At 31.1% G+C, this 22,228-nt stretch overlaps 1 protein-coding gene across 1 annotated transcript in view; it reads right to left on the reverse strand.

Moving 5' to 3' along the window:
- LOC129980848 (glycoprotein 3-alpha-L-fucosyltransferase A-like) overlaps positions 1 to 22,228 on the reverse strand; it is a 254,073-nt gene that overhangs the window by 159,405 nt on the left and 72,440 nt on the right. Inside the window, exon 2 of the mRNA XM_056091274.1 lies at positions 10,942 to 10,984. The gene's annotated coding sequence lies outside the window, so the exon portion shown is untranslated. The remainder of the gene's footprint in view (positions 1 to 10,941; positions 10,985 to 22,228) is intronic.

The raw sequence follows: 22,228 nt of genomic DNA on the forward strand, positions 1-22,228 counted from the left end.
TTTCCTTGGGATCATCTCGCATACTTATGAAAAATTACTCCCCAAACTTCACACACACTATTGACATTCTTGTCAACTCTGAGAAAGATGGACGACAGCAATGCGACGGGCATACAAGGGTGATGACCCAAGCGCGGCGGGGACTTAAGAAAATGTGCGTTACTGAAGAGAGGGATGACTTCAGTTATTGATCAGAAACGAAACTTTCACGGCAAATACGTCAAACAAGGAACTACAGAGAGTTCCTGCTAATTAAAGACTGGGGATGAAGTGCGTGGCAAATTTATTTATGTTTCTTCACGGTTACGAGGAAGCCAGTGTCTCGATTATGTCAGCATCAGATTAAAAGGTACAATGTTGAAGTTTTCAAATTTTTGACTGAAGCTGCTCTTATGTGATGTAAAGTAAGGCGATTTTCATCTACATACTGTGTGTGTGTGTGTGTGTGTGTGTGTGTGTGTGTGTGTGTGTGTGTGGCGCGAGTGCTTATACGTCTGTTATACAAATTTACGATTTGTGTTCGATCTTTATAAAATCTGGCTCACGTATTCTCCGATAAATGGTCATTACCAAATTTTCAAAATCACAAAAATGGATAGAAGTTCATCAAAAATGGCAAAGTATTCATGTTTGTAACTATAAATTCTGTAAATATACTTTAAAACATCATGTTCCGACAGAAAAAAAAATAATGTTCTCACATGACTCATATTTCGTAATCACCATTATAAAAAAAATCGATAGTTTTCGACCATCTAAAATTTAATTCAGTTTATTTTTTTTTTTCTACAGGGCAGAATTTTTTTCGTGAAAAACCGGTTTTAAACAATCACGTGATTATCGATTACGCATGCTTCGATATTTAAAAAACAGTGGCCTCCCCCGCCCCGCCACCTTAAAATCGTTCGAGCCCCAAAACTTTTTATTCAGCTAGAAAAATTGAAAAAATTATATATGTATATATATATATATAAACTTTGGATACCTCTCCTCGCCGTTTCGCGTTCCTTCCCATTTTCTTCTCAGTACTTCTTCGGACGATAACTTCTTACGACCTTCACTTTATCGGCTAGACAGGAATATCGGGTATATGGCGGACATTCATGCCAAGTTTTAACTTTTTGTTGGAGATAAGTCTTCAAATGAGATCACTTTATCATTATCATTTGCTAATAATCTTAAAAGCGAAAAATTGATGCCTTAAAAGCGATAAATCACCAGTTTTCAAATGTGTCGGAAGCCATGGAACCAACCAATGTGTCGGAAGCTTTGCATCCTCATATTTGGGGTACCCCGGGGTCATATTTGTAAGAGTATGGACCGAAATTTAGAGGACTGCATTGTCCATTGAAGAGAATGGTGGCAGGCTTCTAAAATAATATAAGCTAAATATCTGTTAGATTTGAAATATAAAAGAATTTTATTAAAAATTATTGATCAAATTATAGAAATTATTTTAACTGAAATTTATTATTATTGTGATTCAAAATCATTAATCCCAGCAAACTAACTTGTCGCCAAAGGCGTATACATATTTCGCCAAGTTTTTGCATGGAATTTTAACATTTATGGATAATTTAATTATAAGATTAGAAATGCGCTAATTTGACGGTTAATCGGTTGAAGGCTAAAAACTTCAAGGACCTTGTTTCTATACATGCGTGATTTATTTTTATTTTTTTAATTTATATTCCAAGCGTAGAATAGGCCAAATCATCAATCAAAATTTTGATTCTAACTTCTCTTGTTTCAGTGTACTATTGCCGATATAAAAAAAGCAAAATATAATCAAATAAAAATTAAATATGTTTTACTATTTTAAAAGAATTGTCCTTGAAATGATTAAAGAGGGAAAAAGGCAAAATTATAAAGAAAATTCTATATAATCTTCTATACGATAATCATACAAAGTGGCATACATTTTTCTCGGAGTAACAAAAATAAAGGTAAGCAAAATACGGAACAGATTTAAACCGACTAACCCCACAAACTTAAAATTTCGATTTCAATTATCCGTTCATCCATTCTCCAATTTGTATTAAAAGTATTAAAATGAATATTTTTATGTCTCATAATTTAATGCTTAACATTTTTTCCCGCTAATCACATTAATCAAATAAATATAATTTGGCTGTCAATAACTGGAGTTATTCCTGCCGTGTTACTTGGAATTGGTTATCGTTGAAATCACATAAATTACTCTCCTTCTTCCCCTGACAGTTTTTAGATCCGCGAAGACATAACATTATTTTCTAAGTTACTTTACGATAATGTAGTTCCTGCTAGACTGAAATAAATTTTTATTAACTGCATCCTTGAAGCAAATTTAATGGCTTTATTCGTGTCATAAATAACGACTTAATGATAGCAGAAGCGGTGCATTCTTTTATCTAGAAAATTCATTGTTCTTATTTCAGTCACTATTTTTTTTCTCTGAGATTTCAATATGAAATGTAATACCTAAAGAATTTCTTGTTTATTTAAAGCAATATTTCAAAGCAGAAATGCTCAGAACGAAAAAAAATGTGTTAAATCATATTACAGGGGAAATATTAATTGAAATTTTGTTATTAACACTCTCATTGCTAAGATTATTCCAGTCCCGGTATCTCAGAATACTGGAAGTCCGAGATTCTCTTTCAAAGATAAGAAAAATTCCCTATCCCATCTCTTAGAACTCACAAAAAAATCAGTGATATTAAATATTTGATGTACCAGAGTGAACCCCTGTTTAGCTGTTTGTTATATAATCGGACTTCCTTTGTGAGATATCAGAAAAATCTCTGTCCTGCATCTGGGCAAACGTTTCTAACGAACAAAATTCTCGTCATGGATATTTAAATCAATCATACTTAAAGAAAGGGAAAGGAAAATAACAGTGATATTCACCGTTTTGAGCGCACGCCGTAATTTCATTGAACGGATGTTTGGGCCTTTTCAGTGTTGATAGAGTTGAACCAGCCAAATACAATTCATTCTTTATGTCTTTCAGCTGCCTACCAAAATAATAACACCTGGGAAGATGGGGTACTTCTGTCATGGAGATAATCTTCTGCAGTGGAAGGAAGTTTTTGCTTCCCGGGTGAAAACACTAAGGATATGAGACCGTGTTACTTCTATTGTGGAATGTACTTCTTACGATAAGAGTTGGGACGTATCCGATGGTGGCTATTACGACTCAATCTTAATTTTCATCTCCATGCTGTAGTGGTGACGGCTATTCACCTACTATGGTAAGCATTTCTTAAGTTCTGTGATAACTCTGTATGGTGGTATATATGAGCTGTATACATACATATGTGTAGGTGAAGTGTAATAAGACATATTATATTATATACACGTAAGACGTCCGAAACTATGTAGTTGAAATAAGCTTTAAATACTCCATTGCTGCCTCAACAAAGATATTGGATCACATGTGCAATTAGGCTTAAACCATATATTATACAATTTTTAATTGAAACAGACATATATTTACTGATATAAAAAAAAAAACTAGTATCAACACTTACTAATATATTGAATCTACTATATGTAATTCATTTACTTCCAGATAGCTTTCGAAGTGTTTTTAGTATATGGCATATAAAAATAGACATTGTTAAAGTTTAAAGGTAATTTTAAACAAAATAGTAAAAAAAGTGAAAAAATATTCTTTAATACAATTAAAATAATATTTAATTACAAGATCGAATATTTTCTTTTAAATACAAGTCACAATAATTTTTCAGATTCATTGAATTGAAAATAGTAGTAAAATGGAGATATTTCAACAACAATGCTCCAAACTTTCAACAACAGTTGATTTTTTATGGAATTTAGTTTGACTGCATTCTCTTTATAACTGAATAAAAACAAAATTAAATCTCTTTAAAAAAAATTGTTGTTGGTCTACGTAATTGCTTATATTATCTATTGGATAATCCATCCTTGAATGCAACCAGCAAAAGCAGTATAAGAATCTATTTAGTATGTGGATGGCAAAGGGGCGTTAAAGCTAAAGAACTGTTTTGTAATTACATGGAACCTATTTTTGGAAACGAATTCGATTGACATAAAAAATTGATTTGACGTGATTTTTCGCTAATATTCTATACAAACTCTTCATTTTTTAAAAATAAAATTCACTTCCGCTCACGTAATTTTGTTAGAACCAACAAGAACAAAAACCGATAGGCACCTACGCTTGCGTCGAAATGCTCAAAATGACATCTCGTAGAATGGCCACGCGACCGGAAAGAAAAGCTAGTAGAAAGAAAACAAGATGGGAAAAAAAAAAAAAAAAGGTAATCGCATCTACAGTTTCTGGAGAGATCAGAACTGGCAACAAGATTTCTAGCTGTCACCGAACCGAGGCTAATAGAACGCTTGAAGAAACGGCGAAGGGTAACAGCCGCTGTGACCAGAATGGAATTTAAGTGTCACGTTCACTTAACTGAATAACTTGGCGCCCCCCCCCCGAAAATAAAGGGCGGGTGGACATAGCAAATATCGCCATGTTTCTACCCTGATGTCTACCCAAGCTGAAATAAGCCGTAGCCAGTTGATGTGGCAGCACATTCTGGGAAAATCCGCTTTGGCAATTGGGATGTAGTGAAAAATGACACATCCCACACATAAAGGAAGTTGTCTTGAAATGTTCAACTGGGATAGGTGTCGCCATTTGATTAGAACTTTGGTCTACTGCAGGATTTAATTAAATATAAACATAAAAATGCATAACTATTTTAAGAATAGTATTTCTAAAGGAAGAAAAAGATCCAAGATTAGCAGTAAATTTCCATAAGAAAAAACAAATAGATAAATAAAATAGCATATTCCATCCAATAATGTATGCTACATTTGAAACATTAACAGTACAATTTTGGGATGAAGAAGAAATTAGATCCTCGGAAATTAGATCCTTGCAATTCTCGGAAAAAATAAAAACAGTCAAATTCATTTTATTAAACAAGGTTCAAATTTAGTTTTTAGAACTATACTTAAATACCCACTATCTTAATAAATTGAAACGTGGTTTCTACCAAATATCAAAGGTAAAAGTCAATTAAAATCCTGTAAACAACAGCTATCAGATACCATATGTGAAAATAATCTGTCAATTTATTATCACTTTTGCATATATATGTAACAAACAGCATATATATGTAGCAAGCAGTATAAGCGTAATTATACCTTTAATTTTCTTCGTGTTTAAACAAAAAGTTAATTCTTAACAGTTTTAAATTTTGCCAATCATGGCTGTATATAAGCAACATATCACGATTATGAAAGAGGGCCAAAAAGTGTAGTTTTCACGATATTTTCTCGCCAACTTTTAATACAGGCATTAACACTCTTTTCTACGGCATAAAAACTAGAAATCATGGGAAAATTTGTGAAAGCCACAAGGGATCAGATTTTAATGTACTTAGACTCAAACATGAGTGTTTTCTGCTTCGCAGTTTAGTGAAGAGAATTACGTATGTATTTGAAAAGCGCCAGTCAACCGACTGAAAATAAAATTTAGCACCAAATTATTTTAGTAACCAAATCACTTACCGAAGTTCACTTATTTAAGTCATAGCGTTTTCGATTTGTCGCATTTCCACTCATATAATTGTACAGACCGAAAAAAAACCATTACACCTTAGATAGAATTGGCTCAAAATCTGGTACAGAACTACATTTCATTTGATAAAACTGTATTACAAATTTTTTCCTCCTAATTCATAACGTCTTATTTTACATTTATCTTATTTTCTCGTATACGTAGTATATATTAATCATCAAAAAATTCGAACTCGAGATTTTGATGAATCCCCAAGTTTTAGACCTTCTCGAGTTTGAAAAACGTATTTTTGGAAAATGTCTGTCTGTCTATCTGTGGTAAAAAATAAAAACACTTTGAGCTAGACGGTTGAAATTTGGTTGTTGTTTCTACTGCTCGTCTAGCCAAGCCCACTGACTTTAAGAAGTCATTTGTGGTTTTAAGCTAAGGATACATCTCTTGTAATGAAATTTGGTACATGGTCTTTTGGTCTTTGAAATATGGTCTTTTGTATATGGTCTGAAATATGGTTTTTGTATATGGTTTTTGAAATTTGATATATGGTCTTTGAAATATAGTCTTTTGTATATGGTCTTTGAAATTTGGTATATGGTCTTTGAAATTTGGTATATGGTCTTCATCAAATTTGCAGATTGTTGTCAAATGTTGAGTAAAATATGTTCAGAGGAAGTCCGATTATCTGAATATAAGTTACCATGATAACTACAAAACGAAGACAGCTAGATAGATAAAATTCGGTACACAGATTTAAAGTCTATCAAATTTTGGGTCAATCCAACAAGGGATAGACCATCTGTTGGTCTGTACTTTTAGAAATATACAAACGCGATAACTCAAAGATGCAATGACTTAAAATATCAAATTAGGTATGGGATTTGTGACTACAAGTGTATATATTTTTGTGTCGAATCTGTGTTTTAATCTATTGTGAAAAATGTTGCTGAAGCACAAATAGAATTAATAGTTATTATTTAGATAGTATTAAGAGCAATCCAGGGATTAATCGCCAAATAATCCGCCAAGGATGACATGAGAGATTCACTAAAAATGCTGAATTTACGCCAAAAAGTCGTAGCTATTGTACATCAATGCCACGCAAGGCGTTCTCTGGCGTGATAAGTTCATTAGAGAAAATGCGAGAAAGTTTTATGGAGACCAATCCAGCGGGTTCAGTTATAGTTTTCACAGACAGATAAACAGACAATGTGTTTGAACTCGGACTGGTATGGAATGCTAAAATTCACTAACATCTCGACCACGGTTTTTTTTTAATGTTTACAATACATATTCAAAAAAAGTAAATAAAGTAAAAATTTATATAAAAAATCTTATAAATAAAGTAAAAATTTATATTAAAATCTTATAAATAAAGTAAAAACTGATATTAAGTTATAAAAGTATAAATAAAAAACTTCAGAACTTCAAACGAAAACTTTATAGGTAACTATCTGGGTAAACTTTCATTTTAGCCGCCTGATAATGCAACTGAAATTCCATGTAATAATGCAGCTGAAATTCCATGTGATAATTCAGCTAACATTACGGAAATTAAAATCTGAGAAAAGTGGAAAATACAGAATACAGCTCAGAAGAAGTGAAATTAAAATACAACTGCTTAGAAAATAATTAGTTTTTAGAACGAAGATAAATTGAATTTACTAAGCTACATATAGAAACAAGGAGTATTTATTGGAAACTATCTGGGTAAACTTTCATTTTAGTCACCTGATAATGCAGCTAAAATTCCATGTGATAGTTCAGCTAAAATTACATTCTGAGAAAAATGGAAAATACAGAATACAACGCAGCTCTGAAGTGAAAGCGAAATTCAAACACAAGTGCTTGAAAAATAATTAATTTTTAGAACGCAGAAAAATTGAATTTACTAAGCTATATATAGAAACAAGGTGTAAAACTCGTGCATAATATCGCAATAACTTTTTTAAGAGTTTAGAACAAAAGAACAAATGCATTACGGAAGAATTTCATTCATGAACAATATGAAACGTAGAATTCCATTTCGAATAAATGTATAATTCATACAAAGCACAATGATAAAACAACAAAAAGGACATTATTACGTTCTAAACAAACCCGCATAATCAGTATCGATGCCATCTATACTGATTATACTGGTATCAAATTCGGAAATAATACCGTAAACCGAGACAGGCGTCCGCAGTTTGTCCAGCACAAACATATTATATTCTCACTGTATTCAAATAAGGTAGAAAATGGGCTTTGGATTTCTGCAGGAAGCGATATTTACTATCCATTTTTCGCTGTTGTATATTGTTCATTGTAATAGGATTAATACATGGATATCTGTTTCATTTCGTAACGCAGAATCATTGTGTTACGCGCAATAATAAATGAAATGGAATGTTACGAAATGGAGTCAAATACTCTGTAAAGACTAACTTACAAAGAGATCGTTGCGACATTTTGCAATTATGGAATTAAATTTAGGAATGATGTTATGGCCATGTGTGGCCAATTAGATACTTCAAACGGAAACATTAATTTCAATTAGTTAAACCTATGATAATGTGAAGAATCGGATCAAATTTGGGGATGGATCAAATGTAGGGATGGCAGGATACTAATACAAATTTTCACAATATTGAGATGAAATTAAAATCATATCTACAACAATGCTTTGAAGAATAATTTAAAACATTTCATGATAATATAAATTTATCTTGTAACTTATAATTCTTGTGTATATTCTTGTATATATATTCACTCAAGATTTCTCATTTTATCTATATAGGTGTCTTACTTGAAAAAGCGAGATTTTACACACGGAATTTTTTTTTATAACTAACTATACTAGAGTTAATTTTTTATCTGCTCTCATGCAGACAATGTTATATAACTCCAATTCGGATCCGATTTTACCATGGTAGAACTGAGTGAAACAATCTGTATGAATACCACTCAAAAGCGCTTTGAGTTAAAAGGGGAAAGTTCAATATATGATGCTTATACCGAATTTCAAGATTTCTACTAAAATGCGAACCAAATCTATTCAGAGGAAATTTTTCTAAATGCTACTTAATGCGATAATTACAAAAGTAAGAAATCTAGATGGATAACATTTGATGCAGATTTAAAGTCAAAAGTGAAAATATGTATGGTATTTCGAAAAAATCCTTTAAGGGTTTGATAGTCTGTCGGCCTGTAATTTCAAAATGGCTAAAAAACGCAATGGCTAAAATAAATGAAATTGGATGCGCGACTTTATATCTAAAGTTTTAAAATTTTGGGCAAATAGTGGTTTCAATCGGTAGGAGAAAAAACGCCCGAAACTCTTTCGATATTCCGGTGCTTGTGTATCAATAGTATTCCAGGGTTCAATCGCCATAAATAAGCCAACTGGAATAGTCCCCACAAAACTTTCCAGCATTCTCAAATAAAAGCGTTGTATCAAAGAATATCTTGCATGGCAATGGCGTACAATAATTATGAAGCACTAACTTTTGGCATTAATTTACCATTTTTGATGAATCTATTGTATGATTCTTGGCGAATTATTTGGCGATAAATCCATGGCATGCATTAATAGCATCCAAAAATCGAATTTGTGTTTTAGATGCGATTTGGTCAACCAATTAGAACATAAATTTGACTCCAAACTGCACTTAAAGTCACAAAATCTCATACCAAATTTGATATATTTAAATCAATGCATGTTTGAATTATCGGGTCCATTTATTTCTGAAAGTACAGTCCGACAGACAATCAACCCGTGATTGGATTTGGCTCAAAAATAGAGAGTTTAGTTATATTAACGTCCCGTTGTAAGCAACACTAGGGCTATTTTGGGACGGACCTCGTCATTTTGAACCGCGGTCAGATGACGAGGACAACACCTGAGCTGGCGCCTCCCTCTCCATACCACGCACATCAGCAGGAGGACGTTTGGCCCTGATAGATTTAACGCGCAACAGACCCCCTTACACGACGGTTCTTCGGTGGAATCGGGTCTCGAACCTACAACCCTATGGCTCACAAGCCGAGACCTTACCACCAGGCCACCACGTCCCTCCAAAAATAGAGAGAAGTCTGCATAACAGATAATAAATCTGTATGCTGAATTTTATCTATTTAGCTCTCTTCGTTTCGCAATTATCGTGTTAACTTACAGGACGAACAGACGGACTTCGTTTAAACAGATTTTACACAAAATTTAATATAAATCTGCATATTTGGTGTAAAGAAGGTATATCAAATTTCAATCATCTAGTTTGAGTTATTCTTTGTCACAGACAGACAGACATTTTCCAAAAATGTGTTTTTCTAACCGAGGGAGGTCTAAAACCTGGAGGTTCGATAAAATCTGGAGTTCAAATTTTGTTCTATATGAAAAAATAAAACTTAAAGATCACACGCTAATAGGTTCTTTCATAACAATTGTTTTCTAATGGCAAACGATTAATAATACAAATGCATATTTATTAAAAGTATACAAAACATTTAGGAGAAACCACTCGCTCTGATTATATAATGACCTTATGTTTGCAAGGTAAAAAAAATGTGCTATTTACGGACAAGAAATGTATTTTGCATTATGATAAATCTTTAAAAAAGCACGGAGGAATTTTCATTTGAAGCTTTATTAGTTCAGAAGGAGGCTGGCCAATCACTATGAAACAGTACTTTCCAGAAATGGGAGGAAAAATTTATACTTTGAAAATACATTATCTTCGAAAATAAATACTTCGACCAACATGGGACATTCAAATTTTCAAGATATATAACGTACAGCTTATGAAATTTATTTTTATATACCAACAAGCTGTCAGTCCGTGACATTTTCTGAAATACCTTTATGAAATGAAACTAAGAGAAAGGCGTGAGACAACTCTAGCTTCGACTAGCGACAAATAAATCTTATTTTAAAAAAGTCACACCCATGCCAAAACTGAAAGAGTGTGAAATAACTGAAAGAACGTAAAAACGGAAGAAGGAACCGAATTCGATTTGTTACGAAAATAGAGGAATTTTTATTTCCGCTGGGACCGTATATATGTTTCAAGCAACTAGTTTTATATAAACAAAGTGAATTGCTTATGTTCTTAAAATAACTATTTCTCCACTGTTTAGAAGAAAAATTCAGCATATCTTATTTTTTTCTTTCCTTATCAGAAGTTAAGTATACTAAATTGTTTTTACATTACATAGTTGCGGCATGTAACATAATTCGAGTTAAAAAATTGATAGCAAATATAGCAAATAATATTAAGATATCTCCATTTCCTAAAGGGTTACTTTTAAAGGTTTTTATTAATCTAAAATGCATACATTTAAAACTTTAATAATAATCTGGGGGACTTTCGTGAAAAGGTACAGCATAAAAGAAAACTATACATCGATAAAATTCTTACTTGCTAGCAGTGGAAATACAGCATATGTATTCATTCTTGAAATCTGTAAGAGAAAAGGATTCATTAATTAAAATATAAAAACTGCTATTAATATTTCTTTATTTTAATCCATTAACTGCTTTTTTAGTACTAGGGGGGCCGCCCCCTGCTCGCTTATGTTCGCCAACTCTCAATAGTTTACATTATATTATATATATATATACACAAATTTTGAGTAATAGTATAATTATATTCTGTTTTGAAAATATTTGACATTGTTGAAAAACAGCATCATTAAAAAATATCAATAAAATTATTCCAATATAAAAACAAAAGACCGACTAAATAACATATCGTTACTACAGTCTTTAAATTACATATTTATGTAAAGTATTTCAATATAATATTGAAATCAAACCAAAAATATTCTATTCAACTTACAGATGAATTTCAAATTTGTTCTCTTGTTGCAAAGAAGGGAAGCACAGAATACACACTTTCTATTACACTCAATATTGGTTGATTTATATAAAATGAAACTAAACTACCAGGCGTACCAAATATTTTTGGCGCCGAGTGGTGTACGAGAAATTCCAAAATCCCCAAATGAGATCTTGGCAACTAATTTCTTAAAATACGCGACTACCTACGGGGGAATTTTTTTTTATGAATATCATAAAATATTTTGAATTTTTGCAGTAAATAAATTTGAAAAACATCTATAAGACAAATTATATATATTTAAACTAGAAGTTGTGACAAACAGATGTATGTGACAAACAAAATTACTCAAATTCAGAAGCTTATCAAAAGATTTGTTCAAACTAGTACCTTAACTAACTTAACGATAACTTAAGAAATGTCATCTAGCGTCTCTACCAAGAAAAAAATGTATTTCAAATCAATCTTGAGGCCAACAACTAAAGAATACGAAATCCCTTCTTTCATGCTATGAAGTATTAAAGTAATTTAAAATCTTTAAGCAAAAAACTTATTCAGTAGTTCCGGAAAAAAACACAATGATAAATTATTATATTAAATTTAAACATATGCAATGATTTCCAATTTATAAGGTTTATTTCAAAACGAATTTACCAAAATTAAGAATATGAGAAAATAGCATTAAAAGAAATAAATGTAGCATTCAAATGTAAAATACTAAATATATCTATCATTGCAATTTCCCTAAATAATGAACCTAGAAACAAAATTCAAACAGTTTTATAAAAAAATTCATCAGAGATGAAAAATATCAAATAAAGAATGTTTGATATTTCCCCTCAAACCGATTTCTCAACATGCCATAAAAAGAGAAGAAATTTATAAACATTCAGTGTTAGTTTTCTTTAAAAAAATAATTTTGCGCTCCTTATTTTCAAAGCACTTATTGAAATACAGTTTGGTTTATTAGAGTACGGTGTGATTTAGCACTTTGTAACTGCTTGCGAATATTTCATTCCAAAAAAATTAACAAAGATTACATTTATTAAACTACAAAGGTGGACTCTTTCTTTTCATTAGATACAAAACTGAAGATTATTTCAGGCAACTCAGAGATAATAATCAAAATTTTTAAAAAATGAGACAAAATTTCTCTCAAAAATTTTTAAACTCACTAATTAAACTCGTAAATTTCATAGTGCACAAAAAATATTTCGAAATCACTTTATCTTTGACTCTAAATCCTTAATAAGGTGTTGAAACATTTTTCATAATCGTTTTCATAAAAAAAAAAAAAAAAAAAAAAGATATACGAAATGAAATTCTAAAATATTCTTCCGCGGCAAAAGCAGTCATTAAGCACATGACGTGTAAACAAAAGGAAGAGTTGAGTTATTCTCGATTTGCACGCAGCCGATTCATTTCAATAGCAATTCTTTTCGTTTGCTTTTATTTATTCTTTGTTCCTTTTTATTTCAAACATGAAAAAGATAATTTCTTTTAAAGATAAAAACATTCATACATGCAGTCATCTACTTTCGTCCAATTTCATTAAAAGTAATTGCAAACTTGAACTCATTTTAAGTAGGTTAATAAATTTCCATAATAAGATTTTTTCGTCTGCCAACCAGAAAACAATGAGATTTGCAATGGAGAAGAGGAATTATTAAAAACAGCATACATAAGTAATCAAATTCTGCAAGCCACAATTACTAACAATTAAAGAAGTAGAGTCCACTAATTTATTTACTGCCTAAGTTGGGGAGAAACAAATTCTTCCGAATATAAAGCATTCTAGTTTTTTAAAAAGCTGTTTTTCTAATGTTTTTTTTCTTTCATCTTTCATTTATTTCTTTATTGAGGAATATAAAAGTAATGAAGGGTAATTACAGGCTTCATAAGCTTCTAAAATCTATTATCAATAAAAAATTTCAATCAAATATATAATAAATATATATAATAATAATAATTGAAAATAATTGATTTATTATTTTCTCGCATTATATTTCTATATAATAATGCGAAAAAATTATTTTATATTTCGTTATATTTCTACATAATATAATGCGAGAAAATAATTGTTTTTTAATAAAAAATCAATTTAATTGATTTTTATACAAGACATTTCAATTGATTTTTATTTAAAATCAAATTATGCTTAAATATTTTGAGTGTTCGTCATTCCAAGAGCTCATATGAATTACAGGATGGCCTATTTTACATATCTTCGGCATGCAAGGTTGTATTTAAAAATCAAATGACTTACACGATTGAAATTACAAGTTATATGATTTTGAAGTATCATGCGTTTCAATAAAAATAAACAATTTACAAACATTTACAAGTTCAAAAACTCAATTAAACACATTAATTTACACTTAGAAAACAAAAAACAAAGTTGCAGCAAGTTTATGCAAATTTCTGTATAAAATGTGCTCTTAAAAATTCACAGCACACTTAATTTGAAAGGCAGAAAAGATTGATTAATTCCTTTAAATACGAAAAGAACAATATTATATAATGATTTAACTTTATTCACTGTTAAATTACTCTATTTTTCCCTTAAAATTAGATGTGTCTTCATTTCATTTAAATAAAAAAATGTAGACCACAGAAAATTCTATAAATGTTTGAGTTGCAAAATTACTAAAACATGCGCGTGCGTTATAAAAGATAATCTTGCTTTTTCAAGCTTGAGTGCTTTTGATTTGGAAAGATGGAGGTTAGAAAGTCAAACACACACACGCACAAAAATAAAAATCAAACCATTACTGGCCCTAGGATGTCTAAAGATTTTTGGGTTCCCATCATTTTCCCCATACCTTTCTTCACTATAAACACCGTCAAAGCCCAGACTTCTTTTATTCAATAAAAGATTTGAACAGACAAATATTTACTTCAAGAATGGCTGGTATGTTGGATTTGTTGACCCTAAAGCCATATTTGTCTAACTTGTTCCAAGCAAATGGAAGATCAACAAGTAAATGGCATAAACGAAAGCATGGTTCAAATATGCCATACGGCGATTTGGTTTGGCAATGATAAAAAGAGGTCAAAATCAAGCTGTACTTATGGAATTGGTGATAAATTTATAGCATTCAAAATTGAAACTAAAATGTAGAATTAAAATTACAGGATGAGACAAAATAACTAGTTGAAGTTAAAATATGAAATGCAAAATAAAAATTCATAATGCCGAAAAAGGATGTTTCTCTGTTTATATTTTTATAAGACAGCGTTGCTCTGTTTATATTTATATATTTTAATATTTTAGAAGGGGATGATAAAAGTGCGAACTTCTCCAGGCGATATCGCTTCCAATTCTGGTATGTAGTATTCTAAAATATTATTGATCGTAGAAGTACTTGCAGTGCTAATCTCAAAATCAGCAGCCATAGATTTCAAATCCTTTGTTTCTGCAAAGGAAAGAATACCTTTGCAGTGAAGATCAGCATGAATTAAATAAGATTTCATATTAGCATTGATAAATATTATTTGGTGTATGTAAAGAACTGGTACAAAGAATGCAAGGGGGCGAGATCGACTCGGTGACACTGGATTCCGAATTTATCACAAAGATTTCAAATTTATTTTATCATCAGTTACTAGTTCAAATTCTTTTAAAATGTCTTCTTGTGCGTAACTCTTAAATTCTGGAGAGTATTTTGAAAAAGAAGACATTTCTCGAAATTAAATATTAGATAACTAGCAGAAACTAGATTCTTCACAATTTATCCTAAATCTTGATATACGTAGCCTTTCAGCTTAAGATCGGCACTATTGTGATTTGGGCGAAAGTTACCAAAAGAGTGAACAAAAATTGAGCCAAAAACACCAATAAGTCTCTATTTGCAGCCAACATAATTAGCATCCCGAAACTTTCTCACAGGGGCTTATCCCTTTACCACCGGATAAAATTAAGAATGAAACTAAGAATACTTTGCATGACATTGGCGAGAGAAAGTTACAAAATACAATCTTTGGGGTGAATCCAGTATTTTTGCTGAATCTATGGCGAGGATATGCATTTTGGACGCCTTATTGCGGGCCGCTTGGCAGCAAAGTTTGACAAAAATTAAAACTGTAACCACAGGATAACATGCCGAATTTCAATGAATTACATATTTGTGAAAATACAGACGGACAGATGTCAGCCATTCGATGGATTTGGTTCAAAATTTAATATATCTTAAATGCTAAACTTGTGTACTAAATTTTATTTACCTAGTTTTTGCGTTTAGCAGTTATCGAGATTATTTGTACTCGAATAGGTAGACATACAGTTTTCCTTTAAGTTTATTTCTTTCAAAATTTGATAGAAACCTACAAATTTGGTTGCAATTCCATATACCAAATTTCAATTGTCTTGCTCAAAGCGGTTTTGAGTTATTTTATTCATACACAGAAATAATGTCAAAAATGTGTTTTTTGACCTCGGGGAGATCTAAAACACGGAAAGTCGACAAAATCTTGAGTTCAAATTGTTCGACTATTACAATATTTCTCTATATCTCTATACTAAAAAGTAAAAACAAAAGACTGCGCCGGGATTCACCACATTTTAAATATTCTCAAAATGACTATAAGTCAAATCATCGTCAAATAATCCCAAATCATTGTCCGCCCAAAGGTTTAGAAATTTAATAGGTAATACAAGCAACTGATTTTCCGTTGAAATGCTAGATATGTGTTTATTAACCATTTCTTGGATAATTTCTAAGATTTAGTAAAATTTTTTCACCCAAAATGAAAGAATTAAAATAAAATATTAGATTTATTTCATATGCTTTATCATGAATAAATTTAATTTACAAAAAATGCCATATCAATATTTTTTTATTTAATAATATATTTTGTTATCGCTATATATATTAAGTTATCGGAGAAGAAAATATTAGAAGTGTTACTTTATTACCCTCGGCATTCATTATATCATTCATTAATATAACAGAAAACCCGCGTTTTAATGAAAATTGACGATTAACATGTGTGCCAGAAGAAAATAAACTAAAAAATGTTATGTATTTGTAGTGAAAAGCTTATAAGCCAGTTAAAAGCTACGCTACACGAGCAATTGCTTTTGTATTGTGGTCATGTTACTGGGCTGCGAACCACAAGGTCCCAGGTTCTATCCTCGCTCATCACAATCCGCCACATATTCAATATTCAACTGAAAATTTACAGCTTAGGGAAAGGTACACAGCAAAAGTGTTGTAAATAAGGGCAAAATGATTCGATTTAAAGCATTTTGAAAATGTTCAATGCCATAATGGCAAAAATGGGCCATAAATTAACTCTGCATTTCCATTGCAGATATTTCAGAGCTATGGCAATCAAATAGAAACCAACGGTGGTGGTGTACCCCAAACTTTCTAGCATACTTTCTAATATATTTGTCATGAAAGAGAAGGCCTTACATTTCATACACTAGTTACGAAATATTAAATTTTAACGTGGATTTGGCATTCTTACTGAATTTTTCGTATCATAATTGGTGATTTATTTAGCGATTAATCCCTAGTTTGCATTAATAGGTGCAAAAATCGAATTTGTATTTTAGACAGGTTTTTCTCAATTTTAAACACAAATTTTACTCAACACTACATTCGTAGTTTCAAAATTCCACACCAAATTTGATATATTTAAATCATTGTGTTTTTGAATTATCGCGTTTATTTGTTTCTGAAATTATGGATTCACAGACAGTCAATTTATAGCTGGATTTGGCTCAAAGTTTGATAGTTGTCTTCACTACAGAGGATAAATCTGTGCACCGAATTTTATCTATCTAGCTCTCTTCGTCTATCGTGTTAACTTATATTCGGAAAGCCGGTCAGACGGATATATTCTAAACAGAGTTTTCTCAATTTTTGATAAAAATCGGCAAATTTGGTGTAAAGACCGTATACCAAATTTCAACCTCTAGGTAAAAAAATGTTTCTGAGTTATCTTTGTCACAGAAAAACAGATGGACATTTTACAAGAATGTGTTTTTCGAACTCAGGAAGAACTGAAACGTGGAGTTTCGTCTAAATCTTGAGTTCTAATTTTTGACGATTACTACAATTTTTCTCTAAACTGTGTAAACGAAAAAGTAAAAATTAGGACGAAGAGAAATATGAAAGATTATGTATACCATAGAGTTTTTATCATTTTATTTCATATATAAAATAAATTAGGTATTAATGACAGATAATTTTTTATTTCACTTCTACAGTAATAAGAATTAAAAATCAAAACCTTCTCCTGTTAATTAAAATTTCTAATTAAATCATTCATCCCATTAGCAAAATTTAATCTTATTTTAATTCGTATGATAAAATAAAGAATATCTGGAAGTACTTAAAGATATTTGAGATACATTTCATTTATTTGCTTCTTACAAATGTAAATACAGAAAAATCGTGTAATCCGATGCGCAAGTGAAACACATTTTATAATAAATGATTAAGACGGATTACAGCTATGATCGGATTATTGTATGATGAGATGACTGCGTCATTCTTTTATGTTTGGAGCTTTGAATCTCATTTCTCTTTTAATGTTCAGAAATGTTTCCAAATTCTTATGGCCGATTTTTTTTTCTCTGTAACACTGAGATTAGGAATTATTTTATTGTAACCATTCGATACGCTAAAATAGAATAAAGGGAATCAATGAAGGAAATCCGATTATCAGATTCATAGAATTATTCATAAGAAGGAAGTGCATAGTTACTCAAATTCACTTAACTTGCATTCGTCTTTGAAATTAGTTTCTTTTAGGATGTCTACCTATTTTTATAGCTAGCTCACTTGGAATGATTTCCTGAAAATTTCTGAATATCACTATCCTTAACATATACGAAGATACAGATGTCCTTATGAGCAGCGTAGAGTGAATTTGATTGGATTTGAAGCAAGGGAATGTTACTGGGACGGTGAAAATCTCAAACGAATTCGTAGAAGAATTATCCTGGCAAAAGAAATGACAGGAGGTTCAGATTTCCAGTTCTCTAAAATTCCTTAATTATTATCAAAATTAAGAGATTAATTGCTCCATTATGTTATAACTTTAAATGAGCAATTCTTGTATATGTATATAAACTTATTTCATGTATCTCGAAAACGACTCTAAAGATTTAGATCAAATTTTATATTTAGATAAGGTTTTTCTTTTTAAGTTCATCTTCATATAGTCTTTCTTGAAAAAACGCGATTTTACACAAAAATAAAAACTTTTTATAGCTAAATATTAAAACCTTTTCCCATCTCTCATTCTAACAATGCCATATAGCGCCGTCTCGTAAAATTTTGTAGTACTTGCATTTTTGCCATAGGTAACCTATTGATATCTCAAAATTTAGTGGGATGGATATAAGATGAGGTAAGATTGAAAAATATTCGTAAGTAATCAATATGTGATTTGTATCAAAATATTTTCTCCGAAAACACACGAATTCACTAAAAAACTTCCGAGCGAAGCTAGGTTTTTCCAGATATTAAAAATAATTATTAATATTTTTTATAGCTGTCATTTCTTAGAAGTTAAGAGCCGATATCCTCATTCGAAGATAACTAGGGTGAGCGACCTCCCACAATTTTAACGCATACTCTCCAATAAAATTACCCCCCTCCCCTGCGCATACAATGATAGTCCTTGGGCAAGGCTATAAACATCCCGGATGCTTCCATTTTTATTTTCAGAACCCAACACAGAGTTTTATACCTCATGATATAATTAAAGAAAACTGATATTTATGTATTAATTACATCAATACACATAAATAAATTGATACTTCGTAATATTGGCATGATCTGGTGAGAGATATGTGTTTGTTTGTTATTAATCATTAGCGTGTGGTTAATACACAAGTACCAGAAAATCGACTGTATATTTCGGACACTATTCTTCCCACCGATAAGACACAACTACAATTTTATCCATAATATCACATACCAAACTTCACAGCGTTTTTAAGTTATCGCGTAAATGTGCACGAGAAAATACACGTCAACAGACAGTCAATCCCATGATGGATATGGTTCCATATCCCATGATAAATATGGATCTACATTATAAATGCTAAAACTAGCCACCAAATTTTATAAAGTTTGTTCTTTACATTTTGTAGTATGTTCTCGCATAGTCTGATACACAGGCTTCTAAATGGAATAGACTTGTGGTGAAGCTTTATAAGCCAGATAACAACTACGAGGCATGAGTAATTACTTTTGTCTTGTGGTCATGTTACTCGACTCCGAACCCAAACATGGCGAGTTCGGCCCTCGCTGTCGCCAATCGCTACAGACTCAACGTTTCATAGAAATATGGTCTTAATTTTATGTACTAATTTTTATCTGTCTACCTTAAATCGTATCTGAGTTATGTTTACAGATACATATAGACATAATTCCAACAATGTATTGGCTGGACTCAGGAAGATTTGAAAGGAAAAGATTCCTCAAAATCTCAAACTCGAATTTTTTTTGAGGAATACAATACCTTCCTTCATATACGATAAAATTATTTTATCGTCTACAATACGATAATAATTTTATCGTCTACGATACGATAATAGTTTTATCGTCTACGATACGATAATAGTTTTATCGTCTACGATACGATAATAGTTTTATCGTCTACGATACGATAATAATTTTATCGTCTACGATACGATAATAATTTTATCGTATATGAAGTAAAAATGCATATTACAAAATACATAATCATAAAATATATATTAAGTTTTATTACTCTTTAGTTGCCAAATCTACAATAAAGAACCTCGCGTTTTCCAAGTAGGATTGCTATTGTGTCCAGGTATAGTTTCAATGTAGACATATATATTTGCCCTTGACAAAAACTAATTTATTTTCTACTTAACAGGCACAAACATTTTTTTATATATATAAATCGAATCAATAAATATTTTGAATTAAAAAGCAGCAAAAAGTACTTCAAAACAACAAAGTTTAATACACAAAAAAAAATTAGCAGACAGAGACAACGATAAGCGATTGAACAGTTGAAAACTTCAAAAAGATTCCCAACTAATACACTTCTCGTGCATTAAGTTACAGCAATCTAATCAGTTCCGAGAAAAATGGCTCTTGAAATCAAGTTTCCATTCTCTTGGGTCGTTATTTTCCATTTGAGGAAAGTGACTATTGCCAGCGCTTGAAGCAACCGTAAATGCAATTATACGTTTCCAAGCAGTGCAAAATTGATTCCCCCTTTTCTTAGAAAGGATTGGGGTTTATTGGATTCTAACTACGCGTACTGTAATTAAATTTAGTGAAATTAGCAATAAAAGGATGAAATTTGGATGATCTTGCTGTTGTTAAATAATCACGTGGAAACTAAGCATTATTTATTCTTTACTGTTTCCTATATCATGAGTTTAGTTTTCTGGCTTGAAATTAAAGTAATTCGAAGAACTTCGTGAGAAAAAAAATCATATTTCATGTCAATTGTTTTTATTTCCAGGAAGATACACGATTTGAATTCGAATAATAAGCTTTGTATAAAATAGTGATCTTAAAATAAAAGAAACAAGTCAGTCAAAATTTTTTGCATTCTCTCCAAAAAAGATCTTATTTTTCCAACACCCTCTCCTACTGGAAGGTACTTCAAAAATGAGGAAGAGAAACTTCCGGTATGGTGGTTGGTTCTCGCCACCCTAGTAGGTAGAAAATAGGTCGGTAGTTTGGTCCTCCCATCGATGATATCATCGGACACAACTCTTCCCAAGAAGGGTTTATGTACCGTGGCCTTTAGGACTCGACCACAATACCCGCTAGTCTTGCTGCCCCGGTCATTCAGTTTTTTTTCCGTGTGCAGTCAATTCCTGATTCCCCTACGCCTGAATAAAATTAAGGACTATAGCATGTAATGCCACGAATGCCTTGCATAGCATTAGCGAACAATAGTTATGAAATATATTTTGGCGCCAGTTTTGCATATTTTCTGAATTTATCGTGTGAATATGCATTTTAGACGTTTTTTTGTCGACGGATTAAAACCAAAATTGGTATATTCCGAATTGGTACCATATTCCGAATTTTATTGATTTCGGTCACAGTTTATGTTATTAATTTTCCATGCTATGGAATTATGTTATTAATTTCCACAAAGTATTGATAGACAGACGATCAACAACTTCACAGATTTGGTACAAAATTTGATAAAAAATCTACATTTTAGATGCTAAATCTATGTACCAAATTATATTAATATAACTCGTAACATTTTGTAGGAATCGAATTATTTTGTACATGTACAGCAAGACAGATAGACTTCCTCTTATTGGATTTCGTGTGAAATTTTATAGAAATCTATAAAATCTTATCTAAAGTACGCATTCCAAATTTCATCCGTCTAGCTCAAAGCGTTTTTAAGATATGTTCATAAAAAGACAGCGAAACGAACAGGCATAATGCCGAAAATGTATTTTTCGAATTCAGGGAGTCTGGAACGAGGAGTCAAAACCACGAATTCGAATCTTTTGATGATTACAATATATTCAGGATAATTTGTATATCAGAGGGGAATAAACAAAAATATTAGAATGATTTAGAGTATCGAGTATTCGCTTTTTCTATTTAATATTCAACTGAGCATACGGATTTTATTTTCATTCCCACCTGAGGGATATCTCTGTTTCTCGCTAGTCTTTCAATAAAAAGATGAAATTTTGAATAATTAATGCCGGAATGCTTTCTTTATGTTATTATTATGCTTCTGTTTATTTTTAGAATTCATTTTTAGATGCACGAGATGTATTTTTATTTTAATTTAGGCTTATGAAGATAAACTTTGATTACAAAACAAAAGAACCATTGATATTCAATGCTTTGCTCACTTTTTTTCTATTATTCAAAAAATA

Source organism: Argiope bruennichi, chromosome 8, assembly GCF_947563725.1.
Source record: "Argiope bruennichi chromosome 8, qqArgBrue1.1, whole genome shotgun sequence".
Taxonomy (NCBI): Eukaryota; Metazoa; Arthropoda; class Arachnida; order Araneae; family Araneidae; genus Argiope; species Argiope bruennichi.